This window comes from Arvicola amphibius, chromosome 11 (assembly GCF_903992535.2).
Source record: "Arvicola amphibius chromosome 11, mArvAmp1.2, whole genome shotgun sequence".
NCBI lineage: Eukaryota > Metazoa > Chordata > Mammalia > Rodentia > Cricetidae > Arvicola > Arvicola amphibius.
In genome coordinates, this window is record NC_052057.2 from 20,208,205 (window position 1) to 20,233,870 (window position 25,666).

A 25,666-nucleotide genomic window follows, 5' to 3' on the forward strand; every position below is an offset into this window, starting at 1 on the left:
TGTCCTCAGGGAGAGAGGCAAGGTATGAGACAGAGAGATAGGGAGAAGATGGGAGCTAAATACGTGTTAGAGAAAGGGATGTTCAGATGGGAAGGTCAGAGGAGTGAAAGATCAAGGACGTATGGAAGACTGATACAAAAAGATGTCCAAAACTTCATGAAAACGACACCACGGAACTAGGTCTGTTGGAATGTGAGCGTACATGCTAAATACACATAAATAAAGGTCGTGTGGGAATGGAGGTCACATGGGCACCAAGGTAGGTGGCATGAAGGTCATGTCAGCATGAAGGTCAGTGGGCATGAAGGTCAGTGGGCACGGAGGTCAAGTGAGCACAGAGGTAAAGGGACCACGAAGGGCACACTTAGACTTTTCATCTTGAGCAGTCAATGCAAACAACAATTGTGTCTTTAAGTTGTTTTGAGGGCAAGAACCTCCTTTCCTACCTTTCAGAGAGTATCAGGTTGCACCCTGATAGGAAGAAAGACAAAATGTCATCCCCCTTGGCCCCTGTAGAGAATCAACATGCAGATTCGAAGTTGCATAATGAAACCTGGAAGTTTCTCTGGATCCCCTCCAAATCTCTCCAGGGACAAGAATAGAAGAAGCCCCCCGGAGGGGGTGGGGTTGGGGGAGGTCACAGGGCCTGTTAGGGCAGGGTGAGGGAGGCATCTTGTCCCCAGTTCTGATAATTGGCTCATAAGGGCTGTTACCTCCCAAAGGAAGCCGATGTTCCCCTCCCTGAGCCCTAGTAGTCCCAAAGCAGAGTGACAGCCCGTGTGCCTGCTAGATCATCCATGTTGCCATAGCAACAGACTTGCCCCTAGAGCCATGGGTTGATGGCAAAATGATTAGGCCTCTTTTAAAGGTTGCTGCTTCAGGTTTTACCAAGAAAGCAGAGCAGGTGGGTAGGCCTGGAGCTCTAGCCCCAACAATATTCATAGCAGAAATTTACTTCAAGTGGTCAAATACCTAGAATAAGACAATGAGCCGCATTCAACCGTGGATGGGAACAGGAGATGCAGAATTCAGCCAGCAAGACAAAGAGCCATCCCTGGGATGGATTTCATGGCTGGAAATTGGAGATGGAGTGGAGTAAGAGTATGGGCAAGACCAGCGTGTCTGCACTTTCCTTTCTCTGGATGTAGGCTGCATGGCGTAGTAGGTGAGGTGAACTATTCGCCAGGGACTCCAGATAGCTCAGTGTCTCCCAACCGTGTTCAGCCAGTGCTACCTCTCTTTCATTCCTTTTGACGCTGTGAGTCAAGGAAATCCGACTCTGATGGTTCTCTAGGACTTCACCCCCAACTCTTGTTCAGTCTCTATGTGTAAACAAACATGAGAATGCATGTATGTGCCTGTGTGCATGTGCGTGGAGCCAACAGCAGGTGCCATTCCTCAGGTGCCCTCCACCTTATTTTCAGACATTAGCTCTCAGTGCTCTTGACTATCCAACCAGGCTAGGCTGGCTGAGCCTGGGATCTTCCCTTCTCCACCTCCCTAATGCTGAGATTACAGACATCTGTCTTCTCACTTGGATGAAATCTTATAGATTTTTTCTGTTAACCCATAAAAGTGCAGATGCTGCCCATGATGTCTGAACAGGGTAGATAACTAGACACACTTTGTAGCCAAGCTGTAGTTCTCAGGTAGTTCTCATCCCTGCCCATCACAGCTTGGATCTGTTGCAATACAAATTCTATCAGGGAAGGGTCTTTGAGAGTTTATCCTTGCCTTCTTAACATAAAATATGGAGCCTGTCTCATGGTAAGTATGACTGTTTGGGTTTGGGTTTTCACTTTGCTTTGTTATTTCTAAGACAGGATTTGAACTTTGTAGCCCCAGATTGACTTGAATTTGCTGGTCTTCTGCCTCCATTTCCCAAGAGCTGGGATTACAGGCATGTGCAGCCACAGCCTGCAAATAGTTGGATCTTAATAAAAATGTGTTGAATATTGAATGACTGAATGAATGGCTCATTAACAACCTGCTTGGCCCTTTCATAGTCTGAGTGACAAGCCTCTTCTGTGACTTCTTCCATTGATCCGCTTCTTGCTGGGCGCCAATTATTAGAACTCAGACATCCCATCTAGTTGCCATCAAGTGTATTAGTGATTAGAAAGTATTGGTCCTGTCCCTGGGTGAACTCTTAGACGCCAATGCCAGTCTGAACCAGGACAGATTTCAAATGTACTTTTATCCATCATGGTGGCAGTGTCCCTCCGCCTTCACTGGTGACCACAGCACTCATCCGCACATCCCCCCTCTTCCTAAACTAAGAACTTCTCATCCTTCACAAGCAGGGACTGCGTACTTTATGAGAGTTAGGACAAGGACTGGGGTGCAGCTCGGTGGTAGAGAGCTTGTGTAGCCTGCATAAGGACTCGTGTTCTTGCTGTAGTACAGGGAGGGAGGATTTTCCTTCCGATGGGCCTCATAATATCCCTGTAATCACAACACTCAGGTAGGAATTGGGAGGGGAGAGGGAGAGGAAGGAAGAGGCATGGGGGAGAGGGGGAATTAGACTACTGTAAGTACAACCTGATTCACAATTGAAGACATAGAAGACCTCTTTCCTAATAAGCTATATACAGTGCTGTGTTGAAGCATGATGAATAAAAGCTCAGAGAGAGAAACTGGGGGTTCAACCTGAAGGTCAGAAAAGCAAAACAGCCGGCCATTGGCTCTTACCGCTATCTCAGCCCAAAATGGCGATCTTGCCTCCAGGAATCTCAGAATGAGACTGAGCCTGAGAGCTGTCTCCTCCCGTTTTATAATCTTTTCTAGTTCTGAGATTAAGGATGTGTACCACTACTGCCTGGTTTCTATGGCAAGCTATTGTGGCTACTGGGATTAAAGGTGTGTGTCATCGTGGCTACTGGGATTAAATGTATATGCCATTGCTGCCTGGTCTCTAAGGCTGGCCAGTGTGCCTGTTGTACTTTTCTGATCCTCAGACAAGCTTTATTTATTAAAGTACAGATGAAATGCCACTCTACTCTGTTAATGCATATATACTTTTATTTTCTTCTTATCACCTGTTTGAAGTTATTTATGTGTTTTGTGTGTATATCTGCATGTTTGCATATATGTGGGCACATGTGCGTGAGTGTGGAGGCCTGAGGTTGAGCAAGCTGATGCTGGATGTCCTCCTAGATTGCTCTCCACATTATCTTCTGAGGCGGGGTCTCTCACTGAACCCAGAGACCTGGCCTTTCAGCTGCCCTAGATAGCCAGTTTGCCCCAGAGATGCCTGGTCTCAACTTTCCAAGGACTGTGATTACAAGCAGGCCATTCACTATACCTGCCCAGATTTTATGTAGGTCATAGAGATCCAAACTCAGGTCTAGGTAAAGCAGTTCGCCCTTCCTGGTGTGGCATTCATTCAGTGTGTTGAAGACTGGAACACAGTAAGAAGGGCTGAGGAAGAAAGCATACCTGCTCATAGTGCTGAGAATAAGAATGACTGTCGAAATGCTTACATCACTCTTTGAAGGCTCGGGGGACATTACAGAAGAGAATGCACAAAGGATGTAAGAGCCAGGGGAAGGGGTAGGATGTTTTCTTCTGGGCTTCATGTCATGGACACCGTTTTCTTGAACATATAGCAACTGTTATCACCTCCTCAAACCTTGCACAAAACTGAGTCCATTCAACATCCTGTCGTGGATCCAGGAGAGAGTCACAAGGCCCCAGCCTCCCTGAAGTTTAGGGCTGTAACCATAGCACAGCCCGGCCTATCTTAACCAGTATGCCTTCTCCTCTCCCCTACTCTCCTCCTCTCTCCTCTCCTTCCCTCTCCTCCTCTCTCCTCTCCCCTACTCTTTCTTCTTTCCTCTCCTCTCCTTTCCCTTTTTCTCCTCTTTCTGCTCTTTTTTTTCAACCCCCACTCTTCAACAAGTAACTAATAATGCTCAAGATATCCTTGAAATCTCTCCTTGTAGTGAGAGAACAAAAGACAAACTCTGGAAAACAATTTAAAAGGTAACAGTTCAAGTCAGACCTTGTGGCTGTACCCTCACCTGTGTGCAGAGGGTAGCATCACATTCATTTAGAAAATGCTGATATTCTTTAAAGAAGAAATAACTTTCAGACATGTTTTCTTTCTAAATATAAGGAGTGTAGCATTCTCCTCACCGGCTCTATAATAAGTTCCGGTCAGCATCTTTACAGGGAAGGCTTTAAAAGGTTGTGTGTGGTCCTTTTACTCTGCTGGTATTTCTGCTTTTCTTGGTGTATTGAACAGTTAGACAGGTCCTGGCCCTTAGAGTGAACTAACTATCCTTTATCCCGTCTTCCTCATGCGGTTTTGGAGCGAGCTGACAGACTTGGGCATTGTCTACTGAACATTTCCCCAGCTCTGCTTCTCCTCGAAGCCCCCAAGGTTTCCACTGAGAGTCTAGGTTGAAGATGTAGACCACTGCCTTTCTTCCTGAGCACATTTCAGTGTGGTCAGCAAGTATGGAGATCTGTATCGTGCCGCCCTAGCGTAAGGAGAGCTGTGGCACACCTGAGCTTGCTCTCCCTTCTGTTCTTCTGAGTCTGCAGTGACCGCAAGTGTTCCTTTGTGCAGGGGTGGACAAGAGGAAGTGAAACACCTTGCTGTCCTTTGCACAGGTGGCGTTATATGCCAGGACATCAGGCTCTACCAAGGCTCACACAGATCTCCCGGGTCACCCTGCTGATGTGGGCGTGACCGCTAGCACTCCAACCCCTTAGCCGCTGACAGCGGCATGCTCCCTTGATCTCTTTGGCTCCTCAGGGGTTGTTCAGCTCAACTTCACATCTCAGTTCTCTTCCTGATGGCTGGCCCTGGAGTGCTGGACCCGACACCAGAAGCAGAGCCAGCTGCCACACAGGCAATTATCCAACTCTAGCCACTGTGTCAGGTCAGGTCTCCACAGGGACTCACCTGCTATATTGCAGGTGCTACTGGGGTTTTTTTTTTTTTTCCTCTCTTCATTGTCTACCTACTCATCATGAGGAATGAGACTAATTAGCAAGTGGGTCAGATGTTCCCAGATCTCCTCATCATGACCTCATCCAAACTTAATAGCACCACCCAAACTAATAGGTACCTAGGGCGTGGTTAAAAAAAAATCAAAACATGGCAGGGGGTCTTCGAAAAGATTCAGAGGTCTCATTTCAACTCACTGCCCACGGGATGATACAAGGTCCAAGATACAGTGTTGTTTCAGGCAGTAAGAAAGGAATATAGACGTTAATTAGAGAGATGTAATGAATACTTTTCTGTGTGTGTGGTTCATTCCCCCCCGTGTATTGAACACTTAATATGCGCTATAAAATAAGATAATAAAAATAGCTGACATTTGAGGATTTATATTCTGCAAATAATAATTTGTATTATTTTTATAAGGACAAAGAGTTTGGAAAGATGCTTTGATTAAGCGTGTTACGTGTAATTCTGTGTGCTGTCTCTGTAATGTCACACTGAACAGTCACGATGCCCTTGCGAGGTGGTGATTGCAGTGGGTGCTGCCGACCTCCTGTTCCTCTACCAGGCAGGCTCTCCGCCCCTTCTCCCAGTCGCTGTAAGTGTTGGTTGCTAATTGTTTACCGCTCTTCTTCCTCCAGGGAGTTGTTTTCTGTCCTGTAGGAGCCGCCTGGGGCTATTATCCCTGGAGGATACTCAGGAACCAGTGACTAAAAGACTCAGGCCCTTGCTGCAGGGTGGGACTGCCTTTTGGTGAAGCTCAAACCTCCCAGTGGATTAGTTTAGGATTAGACCCCAGCTGAGGCCCTAGAGCTCACTGCTCTTTCTCAACCCTAACACCTCCCTGTTTTTCCCTTGAGAGCCTCCCTCAAGAAATCACAGGCCCTCCAACCCTTTCCTTGGGTTCTTCCCAAAGAAAGTCCTGCATGTGCTAGCCGCATTCCTGTTCACAACCGGAAAACAGGCAGAACTTTTAAAGGAAAATAATAAAACCCCGTAAGCTGTATTTGAACTCAGGTAGCCTGACTCAGGTTTGTTTATCGCAGCTCGTCAAAGTTTATACAAATTTACAAAGGACTTACGAGCTAATAAAAAACTTCTATCTCGATAAATATCAGTCTAACCCCTACTCAGGTGCTGAGAATTGATAATCAATCAGATAATAACTACTATGCTTCCAGGAACTCACAAGTTCATGATGGACACACATGGTCACCAGTAGAAAGCAGTGTTTATAATATAAACACACACATACACACACCCTCGGAGGACCCTGACTTTGGGTGATTTAGCTAAGGATTGTGGGGTGTATGTATGTGTATGTGCACACGTGTGCAGATACATGCATGCACATGGAGGTCAGATATAGACATCAGTCATCTCCTTTATTCTTTCTTCACCTGATGTTTGGAGACAGCGTATCTTATCTCTCCCTCCCCCCTCTCTCTATCTCTATCTATTTTTAAGTAAACTTTTCTCATTTTATATCCCAATTCCCACTCCTTCCCCTCCTCCCGCTGCCCCCTTCCTCCTCCCCACATCCCCCCCATCCACTCCTTAGAGAGGGCAAAGCTTCCCATGGGGAGTCAACAAAAGACTTTACTTACTAAACCTTGTGCTCACTGATTCAGGTGTCGAGCACCTGCTACCATCCTGCATGACATCGCCTGCACTAGGATGACAGGTGCGTGCCACCATGCCCAGCTGATTCATATATATGTTGAGGGCCAGCCACCATGCCCAGCTGATTCATATATATGTTGAGGGCCAGCCACCATGCCCAGCTGTTCGTATTATGTTGAGGGCCAGCCACCGTGCCCAGCTGTTCGTATGTATGTTGAGGGCCAGCCACCATGCCCAGCTGTTTGTATGTATGTTGAGGGCCAGCCACCGTGCCCAGCTGTTCGTATGTATGTTGAGAGCCAACCTTGAGTCCTCATGTTCGTGCAGCATCATTTTTCAACTTGGTGAAACTATACTTGGACCTCTGATCTTCTCCTGAAGCGGTGATATGTGGAGCAATATTCTCTCATGCTACTGGACACCGTCATGGAGCTGAAACTCCTAGTTAGCCACGCGAGCTATTAACGTTTTATTACAGAACAGGTTTTGTGTTAGATGATTCTGCCAGGCTGCTATACTCCATAGTAAAAGATACAGTTGTAGTACCTCTCCTCCTAGTCCTTCCAGTGTTAGCCCATAGGTACCTGCTGTTGGCTTCTGCTTTATCATCTCTAGGCTTTAATTTGAAGGAATAACCTTTCTTATTAACATTGCATACTATAAATGCATGTTTGTTTGTTTGTTTGTTTTGCTTAATTGTACCCTAAAAGTCACTCCAAATCGGTTCAGAGAGATCTCCTAGCCACCTTCCCTGCTGCAGAGTTCTCCACTATGCCGATACCATAGCTCACTAACCAGTCTCTATGGCAGGGAACTTAAGGTGTTCATGTGTATTTTTGCACTGACAAACAATAGTGCAATCAATAGCCCAGAGTGTGAGTATTTTTTTGCTGCATTAGAGGAAGTACCGCGTGGAGACAGAAACCACACAGCAATTAAAATAGAGGAAGCTTAATGCAAAAAAACCCAAAAAACAAAAAACTATTAAGCCCTGATAGAATAACATAAAAAAGTAGAGAACTATAAAGGTTGGCTAACGTTTTCTACAGTGGGACAGATTATAAATGGATTGGTCCTAGTCTCTGTCGCAGCCATGAGACTCTCTAGAGACGGTACATAAACAAATAGGCCTGGCTGGGTTCCCAAACAATTTTATTTCCAAAACAGGTGGTGAGTTAGACTTAGGCAGCTGACCGTAATTCTCCAAACCCTCGGTAAAGAATGCCCCAGTGTAGGGGGAGGGTACCAAGGCAGCACAGCCAACCAGGGAACTTCCACAGCGTGTCAGGTGAGAAACCATTTGGAAACGTGACTGCAGACTACTGGATGAAGGAGAAAACTGATGGGTCTCCCACTGATCTTGTCTATAGTAGGGGGCTAGCAGGAAACACCTTTCCGGCACCCAACCCACAGAAATCGTCACAGTTTGACCTGGAGCGTAGCGTGGCTCACTAGCTAGACCCTAGACCCAGGCTGAAAATGGGCACTCTGGCACTACCTTATCCATCATGGTCTACCCCACAGGCACCACAGGCTCTGCATGAGCAGCAAAATAAAAGCCTGACTCAGCACGCCAGGACCAGAAATTGGCCCTTGCCCTTCTTCGATGTCCCTCTTGCGCCCTCTACCGTCAAGGCGTAATATCCACTACCACAGAGTAGCTCAGGAGGGTAGATCAAAAGAGGAAAGTTTCCCAGGTAAATTCTTAGGCTGTGAATTTGCAAATGGACTGGACAGACCTGTTCTATTAATAGTTTTTATTCTGAAGGCTCGAGCAAAGTGTGTTACTAAACTCTTCTTTTGTCAATTTGATAATTATGAGGTTTACCTCAGTGTAATTTTAAATTAAATGTATTGGGAAAATTAAATATCTTTCCATATACTGAGCTTTTTGTGAATGTCTGCATCTTTTGTCCAATGGCATCCAGACGGTCATTCTGGCTTTTATTTAATATTTATTTTTATTGTATGTGTATAGTGTCTTGTTTTTCTGGGGTTTTGCTATTGTTGTTTGCTTGTTGCCTGCATGTGTGTATATGTGTTTCGTGTATGCCTAATGACTGCACATGGCAGAAGATGGTGTCTGATCTGAACCTAGAGTAGCAGATAATTGTGATACACCATGTGAGTGCTAGGACCCGAACCTTGGTCCTCTGCAACAGCAATAAACGCTCTGAACTACTGAGCTACATCTCCAGTCCTCCCAATGTGTCCTACCATGCCTAGCTTTAATGAAAACTTATGTTTAAAACCATACTTATTGTTCCAGGACAGGCTCCAAAGCTACAGAGAAACCCTGTCTCTAAAAAAACAAAAACAAATCATACTTACAAGAAAGGAATTACTAAATGATTTCCTGGCTTCCAAAGTAATCTCTTTTACTACAATTTTCTGCTATCACTTTTTGATCCCACACTATAAACTCAACAGCATCTATTATGAGTTCTTGTTGCTTGAGTTTCCAAAATGCATTTCAAATTATGACTTAGTTTGTCGGAAATGGATTGACTTATAAACTCAGAGAACATTTTAACTGAATACAACCCTCAATGTCTCAACTGTGTCTTCTGCTGAGGGCCGTGGAGGAGCCCAGTGTGGTGACCCAGCTTTGCTTGTTCCCATTGGAAAGCAACACAACAGGCAGGCTTCAAAATTTTTCTAACATTGCTCCAGTCTGAAGAGCAGCGATAGCTGCTGTTAAGACCCACATCTCAGATAATGGTTTCTAATATTATATTTGAAAGATCTTTTTTTTTGCATTTCTGAGAAAAATTTTATTGGCCTTTTGGATAAAATTTATTTGCCAGGAAGGATGATTCCATCATACTTCTGCTGGAACCAGCGCATGGCTTCCTCTTTATTTGAAAGATCTTAAGTAGATTTAAGTTTAGGTTTCCGTGTTTGTTTTTGATAGGGTCTCAGGTGGCTCTTCCCTTATTTATTTATTTGGTTGGTTGGGTTTTTTGCTTATTCATTTATTTTTTAAGACAGGGTTTCCTGTAGCTTTGGAGCCTGTCCTGGAACTATCTTGTATACCAGGCTGCCTCAAACTCACAGTGATTTGCCTGCCTCTACTTCCCGAGTGCTGGGATTAAAGGTGTGTGCCACCACCACCTGACCACCTATTCCCTTCTTATCCAGTCTCCTGTGGCCTGTTATGGTTGCTGATACCAAAACCAATTTAAGAGCTCCTCCAACAGTGCAGACAAAGGAAGACACAACTTAAAAAAATGTATCTTCATTCTTGTAGGCTCATTCTCCAAGATTTCGTTTCCCTCCTACATAGTAAATTAAATAAAATACAAAGTGTTTCGCAACTGCCATTTTGACATTCTATTTAAGGATCAAAATTACATTTTCTGATGTTCGTGAATATTAATTTTAAAAAGAGTAGCCGGGCAGTGGTGGCACATGCCTTTAATCCCAGTACTTTGGAGGCAGAGGCAGGTGAATCTCTGTGAGTTTGAGGCCAACTTGGTCTACAGAGTGAGTTCCAGAATAGCTAGGATTGTTACACAGAGAAACCCTGTCTCAAAAATCCAAAAACAGCGAAAGAGTTAGAGCGGATGTCTGAAGTTGGTCAGAAAGCAAGTAGCCAATGACCAACTTTCAGAAAGACTGCATACAAGCTCTATTACTCCATGGCAGGAGTTTAAACTGCTAAAACATTTCTCTGGAAAGTGAGTTTTGCATTTTATGATGTGATTAACTAATTCTTATCATGAGAAAAATAAAAGATATACAAAGACATTTCTGGAGAAACACCTAACATATTAATTGATAAAATGGTAAAAAATTAGGGGGAAATAACTTAATTCTATACCATTGGGATTGGTTAAATAAAAACATGACATCCATATGATGGTGTAGCATGAACTGTTGCTGCACAATCTCTATCCTATTCTGTTTGTTTCTGTTATCCAAAGCTCCTGTACTGTATGGCACAACATATGTTTAGTTAGTAACAATGTATTTCCTAACCTCTGCTCATTAAACTGTGGTCAATGAGCTAAAAGCAGGAAGCCTCAGATGGAACTTCCAAGTGTTAGAATTGCTGTCTAGATGTAGATGCCTTTGTTGAGTGACCGACTGGTTTATTCTTGAGCCAAAGTCTCACTGTAGTCCAGGCTGACCTAGAACTTTTGATTGATTTCCCCGTCTCTGCCCCCTGTGAGCTGGCACTGCATGCAAGCTGTTCCAGGAGGAAGAGGAGGAGGGGGAGGGGGAGGGGGAGGGGGAGGGGGAGGAGGAGAAGGAGGAGGAGGAGGAGGAGAACAGCAGCAGCAGCAACAACAACAACAGCAACAACAACCAAGACTAAATGATAGATCCTCTATCTGAAGAAAATATATTAAATGGGTGTTGGGAGCTGGAAACTGGAATGGGAATTTTCTGGGACAAACCATATGCTGATCTAGTACTGTAGTACCTCCAGAAATGGTGTGGAACCCCTCGCCATGGAATAATACTGGTAAATAAAAGCAAACAAACAAACAAAACAAGATTGGAGGAGTCAGTTCTTCAGATCTTCCCACTCTGTCCTGGGAGACTTTGAAACTGGCTGCCTATGTACCAAGAAGTGATGTGTAGAATAGGGAAGGAAGCTTGGCATCAGCCCCTTCCTGTTCTCTCATGAAATGTCCAAATTTCATCTCTCCGTTTTTTTCTACAGACGAGTAGAGGACTTAGTTGGATCCCCTCAAATGCCAGAAGACAAAATCAGTGGTCAAATGGCCCAGTCCCTCCCCTTTGGAGGGCCCTTTCTTAGGATTGCTATCCTCAATAGCAGTGAGTAGCTCACGACTGCTCCTTCCCTGCTGGCCCGTCTCTTCTCTTTCTCATTTCTTTCCTATTTTCACTTCTATATTTCTACTTCCTGAAACAACCATAAAATAACCTGAAATAAAAAAATAACCTTCCCCACCCAAACACCACCTCAGTTTCTACTTTCAGATACTTTCAGGAAAAAAAAAAAAAAAAGATAGAGCCCAGGAAGGAAGCAGTGAAAGAGAGGTGCATTTTTGTCCAAATTTGGGAACCCAAGAACATTAAAACAGAAGGCCTGATGGCTCATTTGTTGCAGCTAGTGCCTCTCCCACATGCCTCCTAAAGTACCTAAAGTAGATTACAATCTTCAAAAGGAAAAAGAAAGAAGAAGCTGCTAGACAATGTCACTTGGTTTCATTGCTGGGTCCTGGGATTTGGTTGCCAAAGCAGGCTTGTGTAGCAGTATATATCCATGCTACCAACCCCGCACAAAAGTCTGGGGCCCTAAGACTCAGGGCCTTCCCTCAGCAGAGGCACCTCCCACCTGCTCACACACTTTTCTCTGAGAGTAGAAGAACTTCAGGACACGTGCCCACTGTCTCTGTACCCTGTGAACACACACTGTATCTTCACTTTGTGTCCTCGGCGGCAACGAAAATCCTAGTACGAAGTGCTACTGAGTCTTGTGAATTCTTTTACCGTGTAAAATGCAAGCCGGTACCACAGCCAGATGGTCGCAGAAGTGGAATCCAAGCGCAGGCAGCCTGCCCTCTAGCTTGTTCCTTTAAACATCGTGTTTGACTACCGCCTAGGGTTGGTGTTTCTATTATCACGCCTTCACTTCGTCTGCCATCTAGGCCTTCTTTGATGGATACACAGTAGTTATAATCAAAGAGAGAGAGAAAGCTTGTAAATTGTAAACGTTCAAGACTGAGAGATAAGAAGAATCAGAAAAAAGAAACAGACCGTGGGAAGATAAATTAGGGCAGCGAAATACGAAGCAGCACCACGTTACGTAAAAGGCAGCCTTCTCGGGGAAACGTTCCCGGTTTGGAGGCAGACAGGGATTTAAGAGACACATAAAACACAGATCACAAAAGCAAAACCCAACAAATTGGACCTCGTTGGCTCTAAAAGTTTATGCTTTGTTAATAAAGCGCTAAGAAACCGCAAAGCAACTCACACGTGAGAGAATGTCTGCGCTAAAGATGTCTGATTACTAAATATGTTTATTGATACCCAACAAGCACAAAGAATTTGTACAACCCTAAGGAAATATTACAGATGAGTAAAGTGCACATGTTTACGTGTGTGCATTTGGGTGTGGGGCTTTCTGAGCTGGTCAAATCTGAAGCTAACTTAGTTATTAGTTATTAGTTATTGGACAAAACGCAGTAGCAAAATCTGATCAGAGACAAATGTGAGGTCAAGTTCTGTTAGCTTCTGATGCTCCCTGAAGCCTGTGTCAGTTTTCTGCTAACGAGAACTACTCCCAGTGGAATGTTTGAGAGAGTGACGTGGAAGAGAAAGCTTAAAGCCACTGTAGTGGCATCTGTGCTGTTTATGTGTTCTTAGTCGCTGCCGAAAACTCCGTATTACGAAGTCGGTGTCTGTTATGCACAGAACACATTTAGGTTCTTTTGAATGGTGGCTCTTACACTTTCTGATCTCAGGACACCTTTAAGCTTGTTTTGCTTTTAAATTTATAAACTGGCTGTGTAGCCCAGGTTAGCCTTGGGCTCACAGTTCATAAGGATTGACTCTTTTTTGCCTCAGCCTCCCAAGTTGCTGTGATTTTAGGCCTGTGTCATCATCCTTGGTACTTTGGTTCTTGACAATTGCTGAGGAGCCCTCCAGTTCTGTGGCTTATGTTTTATGTTAATATTTACCAAATAGGAATTAGAGAAACTTAAGGAGATTTATTAATTTATTGAAAATAACAAGTGTTGAGTTAATTAACATAGTAACACAATTATATATTATGCATCCATACATTTATATATATATATTATTTTTTTAAAACAAAATAAGGAAGATAGAGGATTGAAAATAAGGACAAATATTCTTTTTATCTGTTTTGCTTTGAGACAGGTTTTCTCTGTGTAGTTCTGGCTGTCCTGAAATTCAATCTGTAGTCTAGGCCAGCCTTGAACTCAGGGACCCAGCTGCTACTGCCTCCAGAGTGCTGGAATTAAATCTGTGCACCCCACCATGGTAGGCAAGACAAAACATTCTTCACATAATTTTTTAAAAGTTCATATTAAAACCACAATGACATATGAATGCATACTCACCCGGATGCCTAAATTATAGACAAGCAAGGAAGAGCAAGTGGAACTCTTATAGATCGTTTTTATTTTAAAAAATCAGCTAATTTCTTTCTTTTTAAAATATGAAACACTTCATGAATTTGCTTGTCAAAGGGGCCATGCTAATCTTCTCTGTATTGTTTCAATTTTAGTGTGCTGCAGAAGCAAGCACTAGGCAATTTCTTAAACATATACTGACCAAATAAGAATTTTACTCCTAGGTTCTTACCCATGAAAAATGAAAGCGCATCTTCCCAAGTGTATGTATGTTATAGCTGATATTGGCTCTCTTCATAATACCTAGAAACACCACAAACATCCAGCAGCCAGTAGATGGCTAGAGAGATCAAGACTCATCAGCTCAGAGGAATACCAGTGATCAATGAAAGGGAACACACTTCATGTGTACAACAATGTGAATGGGTTTCAAAAATTGTGTGCAAAGAACCCAGATGCAAGGAAAAGGGAAGCAGCTGTAAATGATTAAGATAAAATCTTTGGAATTGCTTTGGGGAGGAGGCAGAGGAGCCACCTAGATAGGCATGGAGGAAGCTTTGGTATGATGAAAATCTATATCTTAATTGTACATATATTGTACCTATCTTAATTATAGTAATTGGTTATATGGATATATACATCTGTCAGTTCTCTTCAAACTGCACACTTACATGTATTTTATTTAGTATGCTACTTTAATACTGTTAGTTTTTTATTTTCAAAGATAATGTCTAATGCTTTCAAATGTTGCAGATTAAAAAAAAGCCCATGATATCCGTCAACTGAGGACAACTAGGAGTGTCTAGAGTGTAAATTCAATAGACTTGAGGGGTCTGAAGTGGGCTGGTAGGTGGGAGGAGGAAGGTGGACATGCAGAGCAATGGCTGCTCTGGCCCAGGGGGCGCTAGCTACTGGCTGCACAAGCCACAGGCTAACTTTATGGCATTAGCCCCAACTTGCTGAAATCTAAACTCTGGAAGTCTAAGGGACTAACCACTTGTTACAGTTTCCATCTGTAATGTCTCCTGGAAGCTGAGTCCTCCGTGTAGCCGTGCTTAGATCTGGGGCCCACTGGAGGGATCTGGCTCAGAGAGCCCTGGCTTCCTGGATGGATTGCTCTGTTTGTGGGTTGTGAAGCAGTGTTAGTAACTTCAGGAGACAGGCCTCAAGGGGGGAAAGCAGGTCACAGTGGGCATGCCGTGGGAGAGGTTTTTTTGGTTTTTCCTCCTAGCCTCTTCCCCTCTCAGTCTCTCTGCCTCCTGGCCACCAGGAAGTTAGCAGCTTTGATCTACCATGGTACTTTCTAGCCCTTAGACCCAAACCAGGAGCCAGGAACCACAGACCAAAACCATGAACCAAAATAAGCCTTCCTCCTTCAAACTGATTTTTTACGATATTTCTGATACTGCACAGAAACCTAACATACCATTTTGTATTGCTCGCTAAACATATTTAGTCATAGCAAGAAGAGGAGAACAGAAATTACTTTCTTAATTATAATTTTATAAAAACAAATTTTAATTTCTGTTCTCTTTAGCCTTAAAGTTGCCCTCACTGATTCCCAGAAAATGGCCTCCTTCCTACTAAAATGAGAAGTCTTTCTCTCACATTGGCCTGAGATTGGGCGTCTGTCTCCTTCATCACCTGTGTGTTCTCACCTTGGAAGCAGGTAAATGAATCTTCTCCTGTGCAACACAATATTTGTTTAACTAAGTAAAGATGTGTTATGGTTGTTTATTTTATTGAACATTACTTTAATTCTGTAAAGATGTGTTATATTTGTTTATGCTGCATTTGTTTAATTATATAAAGATGTGTTTCTGTCTCGCCTTGCCTGTCTAAGACATCTGATTGAGCTTATAAAAAGCTGAACGGCCAATAGCTAGGCAGTAGGGGTAGGTGGGGCTGGTGGACAGAGAGAACAAGTAGGAAGAGGAATTTATGCTCAAGAGAATGAGAGAAGAGAGAATAAGGGGGAAGAGAGGGAGACCCACAGGGCCCACAAGCCAGGCAGTCACCAGACAGACAGATATGGAAGAAGCAGGAAAAGTAATGAATGAAAGAAAGGTGAAAAAAAAGCCCCAAGGCAAAATGTAGATGAAGAGAAACAGGTTAATTTAAGTTATAAGAGCTAACGGGACAGGTATAAGATGAGGTTGAGCATTCGTAAGTAATAATAAGTCTATATGTGGTGATTTTAGGGCTAGTTGGTGGCCCAAAGAGTCTGATCATTCTTCCACTTAAGTCCTGCCCTTCCCCTTACTGTGAGTTCTCCCATTGGCCAGAAGCATGCTTTCAGCAATTGTTCCTCCGCTTGCCTTCTCCAGGTGCTCTAGCTTCACAAGACATTCAGCATCCTCTTCTTGATGCCCAAGAGGTTAGATGTCTCAGCGACTCCAACTTTTCAGCTTTCCTTGTTTTGGTTACTTTTTTTTGTTTGTTTTTCTTTTTTTGAGACAGGGCCTCTGTAGTTCAGACTGGCCTTGTTCTCAATCCTCCCACTTCCACCTTCTTAGTACTGTGGTTAGACGTTTGTACCACCATGCTGTTCTAGCCACTGCTTACTGACTGGCTTCCTCCCTGCCTTGAGACCACTCCTGCCATGTAAATCTAGTAGTTCCTGCAGACATGCCTTCCCTAAGTCTTTTATGATATTCGACACTGATCAGTGGTCATGGAATATAATTTTAGTTATGTAAAGATACGTTGCATTTGTTTAAGCTGTGGGATATTACTTTACCTGTGTAAAGGTGCGTTGCATTTGTTTAACAATGTAAGGGTGTGTTACATTTGTTTGTGCTGCATTTGTATAATAAAGTAAAGATGGGTTGCATTTGTCTCACCTTGCCTGCCTACGTCACCTGATTGTTCTAATAAAAAGCTGAACAGCCAATAGCTAAGCAGGAGAGGAATAGTCAGGGCTCGTAGGCAGAGAGGATATATAGGAAGAGAAATAGAGGTTTGAGAGAGAAGGAGAAGAAAATGAGGTAGAAAGAGAGGAACACACCCAAGGTCAGAAACCAGGCAGCAGCCAGACAGACACAAGAAACAGGAAAGACATACAGAAAAAAAAGGACAGGTAAAAAGCCCTGAGGCAAAATGTAGAAGAAGAGAAACAAGTTAAGTTATAAGTTAGCAAGAAACAAGCCTCAGCTAAAGTCAAGCACTCATAACAAATAAGTCTCTGTGCCATGATTTGGGAGCTGGTTTGTGGCCTAAAAGAAAGCCTGCTACAACCGGTATACTTTCTTGGTGGGTGTTTGTATTAGTTAAGATTGTTTAGAATAACAGAATTTATAGAATGAATCTCTCTATAGAAAAGGGATTTACTGGAATAATTTACAGGCTGTGGTCCAGCTAATCCAACAATGGCTAGCTGTGACTGGAAAGCCCAAGAATCCAGTAGTTGCTCAAGCCACAAGACTGTCTCGGCTGGTCTTCAAAGAGGTTTGAATGCCAGTGGAAGAAAAGATGTAGCAAGCTAAGGGCAAGCAGGCAAAGAGCAAAACCTTCTTTCTTCCATGACCTGACATAGGCTTCCACAGAAAGTGTGGTCCAGATTAGAGCTCAGTTTTCCCAGCTCAAATGACCTGGATTAAAGGTGTGTCTTCCCACCTAAAAGTGAATTTCCCTACTTCAAATAAAGCAAAAATTCCTAACAGGTATGCCCTCCTATTTTGAGTTTTAGTTAATTCCAAATATAATCGAGGTGACAACCGAGAATAGCCATCACAATTCACGATGTTTCTTTTTTGTTTCTGTGAAACTTTTCTTCCATTGTTTATTTTTAAATTTCTCTCTGTTTGTTCCTTCGCCCACTAAAATCTCCCAGCCAATCAGTTTGGATGTTCCCTCAAACTCTGTGCAATACCCCTTCCACTTCATCTTGGTGCAGCGCATCTCGGTCATTAGCATGCATGTGTTTTGCCTGCTGACCTTATTAAAAAGCAGAGTCAGATTTAGTAGGCCTGAACTGGTGCTTGAAGCCTTGCGTTTCTGACAATCGTCTCACAGAGACTGCTGCTGGCCCAGGAATACACTAAAGAAGTGTGACTCCAGAGGACAGGTTACACCCAGATTTAAGTATGTGCCAGCCCAACAACTCCACATATGACCAATCCAATGTGAAATTTAGTCACTCTCAATTCTGAATAATTCAAAACATAAGCCTTCACATTTGACTATATCCACCCCATTCTTTGTGTTCTTGAAAAGGTATTCAATTTTCAATTCATCTTCCTGGACACCTTTTGATAAGCCAGTAATTCAGCATCTTTCCTTGGCACTAGACTTTGGAAGCCTGCTGTCTTTCTCTCATTCCCTAGAAGAACTCCCCCAGAGTTGGAGAATCCACTCAATATTGCAATTTGGACTTGGCAATTATGGGGTGTCTCAGCTGTACTTTGTTATTTAATTACCTACAAAAGAAGAGAGCATTTATTGCTCTTGGTACTTCAACAATAGACAACACCAAATTTCAAATTTTCTATGAGCTGCCCCAACACACACACACACACACACACGCACGCACATGCACACGCACACACACACACACATTTAGATAAAGCAAATAAGTTGGCAATGGACCACAAAATATTTTGAAGTAATATTTTGATCAAAAGAAAACGACATCATTATTATACCTACAGATGATATTATTTCAGGGTACCAGAAAATGTAGACTGAATTTTTAAGCAATCTGCAGCAAGATACAAATAATAGCTATTGGATAGCAAATGAACACTCGGTTATTTCTGCTGCCGAAGCGAGATAAAAGTAATTCATGTGAGCTGTTTTGCTGAAGATGGGAAGAAATTGTGGGCTGACCATGAATACCCAACGGTAGACGTTATTATTTGTCCAACAATAAATGCACATACTCAGATAAATTAAATAAGGTCAGATAGAGAACAGAAAATTCCCTTCTGAGTTTATCTTGGAAAGGCACACACTTCTGAATTATCTGATGGAGAATAATGAACTACATGGAGTCAGATTTGATCTTGCTGTAACAGCCAGAACATTTCACTTTGTTTGGGGCCATTCTTTGCCGTTTGTCCTAGGGTAGGTTCCAGGCTGGGAAGGACGATTAAGAAAACGTGTCTGTTTTTGTTGTTAAATTTCTCCTTAAGTTACACAATGACAAATCTGTGTTCCTCTATTTCAGAGACTGTAGTGTAAGAGCTTGTTCTGTCCACTTGTTGGATTCTCGGGAGAGCTAAGGATGATCTCTGAAACAATTAAGATGTATAAAGCATTCAGGGCAGCCAGCACAGGATTACGTCTTTGTTATCAGTATCACTGCAACGCTTTGTGATTTTCCTGACGGAAATCCACCATGCTTCTCCATTATCAGTGGAGTTAAGTTCAGTGTAGATTGACAGGCGATCATCGCCTTCGTGTTAGGCCCACGTGCAACCAAACGTGTTGCCTCACGAAGTCCTTTGGGCTTCTTCTTTCTTTATTCATTCCTTCAACCTTACATTCATTTATCAAATATTTATTGAGTACCCATTATGGAACAGGTATTGTGATAAGTGCTGGGTTTTCAAAGACAAGTAAGACACAATACTTAACGTCAGAGTGGATCTAATAGGAGAGACAATGTCTATTTAAGTATTACATAAGGAGAAAGAGGCTGTTGGCATCATACCGTTGGGAGGCAGAAGCCTTTGATTCAGGCCTTGTTTTTCTTTTTAGTCTTTATATGCTCCTCCGTTTCTTTTCTAGAAATGGTCCCGGATTTTCAGGAGAATTCCAAGCACTGATACCCTCAAAGGTACTTGCAGGCTTCCCAAACCCCTAATTCCTGGGATGTTATGATTTCCTATGATATATTCTCTAGCATGTTCAATGCCTTTGTGTATCTCTGTTTTCCTGATTGAACACAAGTTCATTGAAATCAAGGATGGAGTTTTCTTGAATGAAAGCTCACAGCTGCTAACCAAGTCGAAACAAGTCCCAGACGATGAACAAAATAATCAATATTCATCAACTGTTTCAAAGCCTGCATGTCAAATTAAGTTTGAGACTCAACCAAAATTCTACTGAATGTTAATATAAACTAAATTGATGAAAACTGTGGGGGCACATGGGTTATTAGCCATGGGTATTTGAACAAAACAGAAAGAATGGATTCCGGATTGGCAGCTAACAATTTCAACTGTGCTCTGTGATGTTTTATTTCATTCTCAGGGTCTCGATATGTATAAATATTCTCATTAGATGACATTCACATTAGCAAATTTCTGTCTTGGAAAAAAAATCTGGTGCATATTTCCCAACGCAAATACCATTGTGATAATTTGAATTCTTGACCAATTTTCTATATATTATAGGGGATTTTTACTTTTTGTTTTATTCATTTATTTGACCAAAATTATTGTTGCCAGGAGTAGTTTTCTTTGTATAAAATTCCCAACAAAGGCCTGACTTATCATTCCTTTTATTAATATTAAGCATTGTTAGGAATGGAGAGATGGCTCAGAGGTTAAGAGTACGTGTTGCTTTTCCAGAGAAACCAGCTTTAATTCCTAGCACCCACATGGTGGCTCACAACCACCTGTGACTCCAGCCACAGTGGTCTCCTCTGAGACTATTAGGCGTGCCTGTGGTGCACACCATACATGCATCCAAAACACCCACACATACAACAAATAATAAAACAACCAAAAATCGTTTTTATAAAAATGTTGCTATTGACTATACCTTTGCCGTTGGTTTTTCTTTCCTCATTTTATTAATTTTAATTTTGTCTGGGTCAAATTGAACAGATAAAAATGCTGTTGCGAATATTTCATTTTGGAGCTGGAGAGATGGCTCAGGGGGTGAGAACACTTCCTGCTCCTGTAGAGGCCCCGGGTTCTGCTCCCAACACCCACATGGATTGTTTGTGACTTCAACTCCAGGAAATCTGATGACCTCTCCCAGCCTTGGCCACCTCCAACACGATACACATCCATACATGCAGGCAAAACAGTCATACACATAAAGTCATCTTTTTCTTAAAGATCACATCTTCCTACTGGAGGTTTGTGTTGTATTGATAATTTCTATGAGTCTAGCAGCCTGTGGATTTTTGGTCTTTAATATAATCAGAGATATGTCATTGCTCTGTCAGCTTTGTGCTTCTGTGGTGGTTTTCAGTTGTGAGCAGCATCCGCTACTGTCTCACAAGTCAGGTGCTTCTCCATGACCTGATGAAATTGTCCCTGGGGTTAAACAGCCCACGGTGGTGTCACTGAGAAGACAACATCATGGCCTGCTGCAGAAGTCCTAGCAGATGCCACCCTTCTCTCTGCTGTCATCACGACACAGGGTGTTTCTGGCAGAACGGCATGCTGCCACGTCCTTGTTGGAAGGCAAATAACGAAGGGTGTTTCTGTACTCTACAGGAATGCCTGGGCTCATGCTCCATCACTGCCATTTATGAGCTATCTGGTGTCTTGACAAGTTATTAATTTATGCTCCCAGGTCCTTATTTGTTAAACAAAATTATTCAGAGGACAAATGACTTAAACGAGAGCAGTATGTGGCAAACAAGTCAGGTTCTATTACGACTGCTGGAGCAATGGCTTCTCTTTTTTCTAATAGCTTATATTCTTCATACCTTTATCCAGTGGGGCCTCAAGTTTTCTTTGGAAAATTAGAGTTATGAAACACCCCAAAGACTAGTATAAGCAGTCTGGTACTTTTAACTACTGTACAGTATTTCAATAACTGGGCTTTTTGAAATAAATTTTGATTAGACATACATTTTAGCCAGTCCTTATAATAGTTGGGTTTTGACCTTATAAACTTTAATACTGTACATGCAATCGCTAAGCCTCTCTTCTATTTACCTTAAATAACTCACTCAGATCTCCAGAACTTGCAAAAGCTTTCTAGTCTTCTTTTTCATTCTGGAAACATTCACACATCTTAATCTTCTTATATAAATCCCTCTTTTCTAAAACAATTTCTATGTTTACATCCTTCTAATGTTTTATGTACTGGTTTCCCTTCTTTATGCCAGGATTGCATAATAACATTAACAAGCGAATTTACTATCTGTTGTGAGAGTTTCTCCCTGGTGGAGGTGGTGACTGAGGTGTTGCCATGGAGAGGTGGTGAGTGTTGTTCTTCCAGAATCCCTCAGTCCCTACCTGTTACAGAGTATGACTTGCATACCCATTCTCTGCCCTGAACTCTCCAGCCCAGGGACTGTAACCAAAATGTCTGGATTATATAGGGAAGAGCCTTTAGTTACCTGCCCTTTTTGGGCCTTTGTACTCCTGGCTTCTGCACCTGGTTCATCTCTCTCCCCTATTTCTTCCTCTCTCCCTCTCCCTCAGTGGCTCAGTTCGGTCTGGTCAGGTTTACTCTGGACTCTCCCAGATGTGCCTGCCTCTGGCTATGGTCGCCCAGACATCTACAGTAAGCTTTCTCCTCCACCACACCCAGGAGCCGTCACGCTCTTCCCTTTCCTTTTTATTTTTTGTTTTTTTATTTAGTGAGTGAGGGGTCAGGGGGGGTAAGTCAGGAACCAAACAACACCAATTCCCTCCTCATAAGGTCCCAGTGGCATACCAGAGTTCAATTTAGTCAAAGTTGATACTAGAGAACCAATGAATTTATTGGGCTGACTTACTGCGATGGGTGAGGGAATTCTGACAGCAGCGTGGTTGCTCAAAAGCACGCAGGAAAGTCTTCACATAGCTGCTGCCCAGCCCCTAGTCTTTCCCAGCCTGCATACTCTAGCTCCTCCCCCAAGACCATGAGGATTCAGGAAGAATGTACACAACTGGCTGGAGGAAGGGCTGGATCCTCCTTGTCCCCTCCTCAACACTCCGCAAGCCCAGCTGTGGTTGTGAAGATGGCAGCTGTTTGGATTAGAATAGTGCCGGACCCTTTCACTTCAGTAAAAAGGAAGCTGAAGAGAAACAGCATGCGTAAAACAATGGAACACTTTAATATCAACTGTGTGCACACTGTTAAACTGTGAGGCTTTGAAAGTTCCCGGGTAAACCTTAGTTCCTTTTTGCAACAGGGTCCCATATGATTTAGTCTAGTCTGGTTCTCAATAGATGGCACAGGCTAGCCCTGAACTCATGATCTTCCTGCCCTGGCTAGGATTACAGGCATGAATCTTTGAAACTTTCTTAAAGCCACCGGCATATCATACATCTCTAAGCGAGCTATTCCATCCATACCCTTTGAAATTTATCCTGAGAAACCTTATTATGCAGAGAAAAGGTTGATTTCACCCAATTAAATTAGAACCCTTGATTAGTAGGACTGTTTGTATCCTTGATTTCAAGAGAAAAGTAGACTAAAGCAGAGGTTCACAGACAGAAATGAGAAGCCTGCTTCCAGATTACATGTTTAGGTGACTGTCAGTAGACACGATCTCCTAGACCCTGGAAGCCCACCCTGAAGCACAGAGTGTTTATGTACACTGCAGAAACTTTGGCTGTCTAGTACTCAGTGATATTCACCACTCTCTAACTCCCAAGGCATGATAGAAGCTAAAGCATTTTGAAAAGATTTGTTATGGAAGTGTTGAACTACGGATATTAGGTTTATTTCTAGCTAACCAGAAAATCTAGTTAACTGGAATGACTTGTCCCCTCAACAGTCCTAGTAAATGAGTTTTGATTCTTCTTTGGTTTCTAAAATTACCGTCCAAGTTCTTCCTATTAATAGTGCTTGGTGGGAAAAAAATTGTTTCTACGGTCAAACTGCTTAGGAACGATCTGATTGCCCTCAGCTTTAAAACAAAAGAGATAGAAAGCAAACACTCCGTGTTTGGCGTGGACCCCCTAGAGATGTGCATGGCAGGAGAAGCTCAGCTGTAGAGAAAACAGAAGTTTTGGGGGCTCGCAGTTTCTATTTAAGACCATATGAGTGTTATAAGTTTCATTTTGAGAAAGTATGGGTTAGGCATTAAAAATTAATTTATCTTTATTTGTTTTCCAGATTAATGGCCCTTCTAAAATAGAAAATTGAATCAGGATTTAGCTATTCCATCTGCAAAAGCTAATTGCAACACATATTTATGAAATTAGATGTGGAGAAGCGAGCTGCCACCACCCACTCAACTACAACAAGGATTTTTTTCCACTTCTGAGACAGCATAAGAGACAAGAAATTAATATGCATGCGGCACATCTTCCTTCTCCAGTCTGCTGGTGCCTGTGGATGAGTCTGGAATTTCTCTTTCTTTCTGATGGCGGTGTAAACTCGCAAAGACTTGAGAGAAACAGAGGTCAATAAGAGGTGAGGTAATGTGGATTACATTTTATATTTTTATGTCACTTTTTAGTTGATCAGCATTTACATGCAAATAAATTAAAAGACAGTTGCTTCTAAAGAGTTGATAATAAATACAGGCATAGTGGCCTAGGCTCGCAGTGCTGTACTTGAGAAGCTGATGAAGAAGAATCTTGAGTTTGGGCTCAGCCAGAGCCGGACAGTGGGTCAGAGTACAGAATAACTCAGCTGCCACAGCCCTCTGTGTCCCTATTCACGCAGCCACAGCCCTCCCTTCAGGACATCAGCAGCACCTCAGAAATGCAAGTCCTGTGCACACATGCCCTCCCAGCTGTGCTTGGCACAGGTTTGTTGGGGTGTCCTCTGTCAAGTCTAATCCCAGCACTCGGGAGGCAGAGGCAGGCGGATCTCTGTGAGTTCGAGACCAGCCTGGTCTACAAGAGCTAGTTCCAGGACAGGCTCCAAAGCTACAGAGAAACCCTGTCTCGAAAAAACCAAAAAAAAAAAAAAAAAAAAAAAAAGGTTGGAGGATTCTTACAGTGGAAACTTGCAGGGTGGCCTGCTATATCTTACAGGTCAGCACACAGAGATACTGGGCAGAACCAGGCTAACACCCTAAGCTCAGCCTCCACGGAACTATGTCTGCCAATTAGGTCCCATGCAAAAAACTCTACAACCTCCAAACAGCACCACTGGCTGCGAGTTAAGCATTGAAGCACATGGACCCATGGGAGGCCTTTCCACTCAAGCTGGGACAGAACCATTGACAAAATAATCTCAAACGTATAGTAAGACAGCCTCACTCCCTTCGGTAAGAATTCCCATTCTAACTCAAAGCGGGATTCACAACACTGAGTGGTTTGATGACCCCATTCTTCTTAACTGAAGTTTTCTGATGAATGACCAAGAATTGTCCCTTTAATGCACAGTGAAGGTTCTCAGCATTCCCCTCTCCCATCTTTCCTTCTGCCCCCAAACATGGGGTGCAAACAGTACCCCAGGCACTCTTTATGTTATTGCCATAAAAATTACCTTAATTTTAGTTACTTAAAAATAGCAAACGAACAAACAAAAAAAAAACACCTTTTATCCTCTGCAAGTTCAGGGGCTTATTGGATTGGGTATTGTCAAGCTCACCTCAGGCTACTAGCCAGAGCTCTGGTCTGGACTCCACAAGGGATAATCTGTTTTAGTCTCTGTGCTGACTAGTTTTATGTCAACTTGACACAAGCTTATACTCATCTGAGAGGAGGGAGCTTTCAATTGAGCCTCCATAAAATTGGACCATAGGCAAACTTGTAAGGCATTTTCTTAATTAGTGATCGATGGGGGGAGGGCTTAGGCCATGGTGGGTGGGGCCACCCCTAGGCTGGTGGTCTTCAGTTCTATAAAAGAGCAAGCTGAGCAAGCCATGGGAATGGAGCCAGTAAGCAGCATTTCGCTATATAACCTCTGCATCAGCCCCTCTGCGTCAGTTCCTACCCTGTTTGAATTCCTGCCCTGACTTCCTCTGATGATGAACTGTGATATGGAAGAATAAGCCAAATAAACCCCTTCCTCCCCACGCTGCTTTGCTCATGGTGTTTTATTACAGCAATAGCAAGCCTAAGACAGACTCACTCAAGCCGTTGGAGGAACTCAGCTCCAGAGTGACCGGAGAAGGGAGGTACCTGCTCCCTTGCCACAGGTGCTGTTATCACCTAGAGGGAGTCTCTTGGCTGCTCACTTGGCCTTCACAGACGGCAGTGGATTAAGTCCCCATGGT

The 25,666-nt window shown here is 43.0% G+C and overlaps 1 pseudogene; it reads right to left on the reverse strand.

Moving 5' to 3' along the window:
- Positions 1 to 13,730: 13,730 nt before the first annotated feature.
- On the reverse strand, positions 13,731 to 13,825 carry LOC119826981 (annotated as a pseudogene).
- Between the last annotated feature and the right edge of the window lie 11,841 nt (positions 13,826 to 25,666).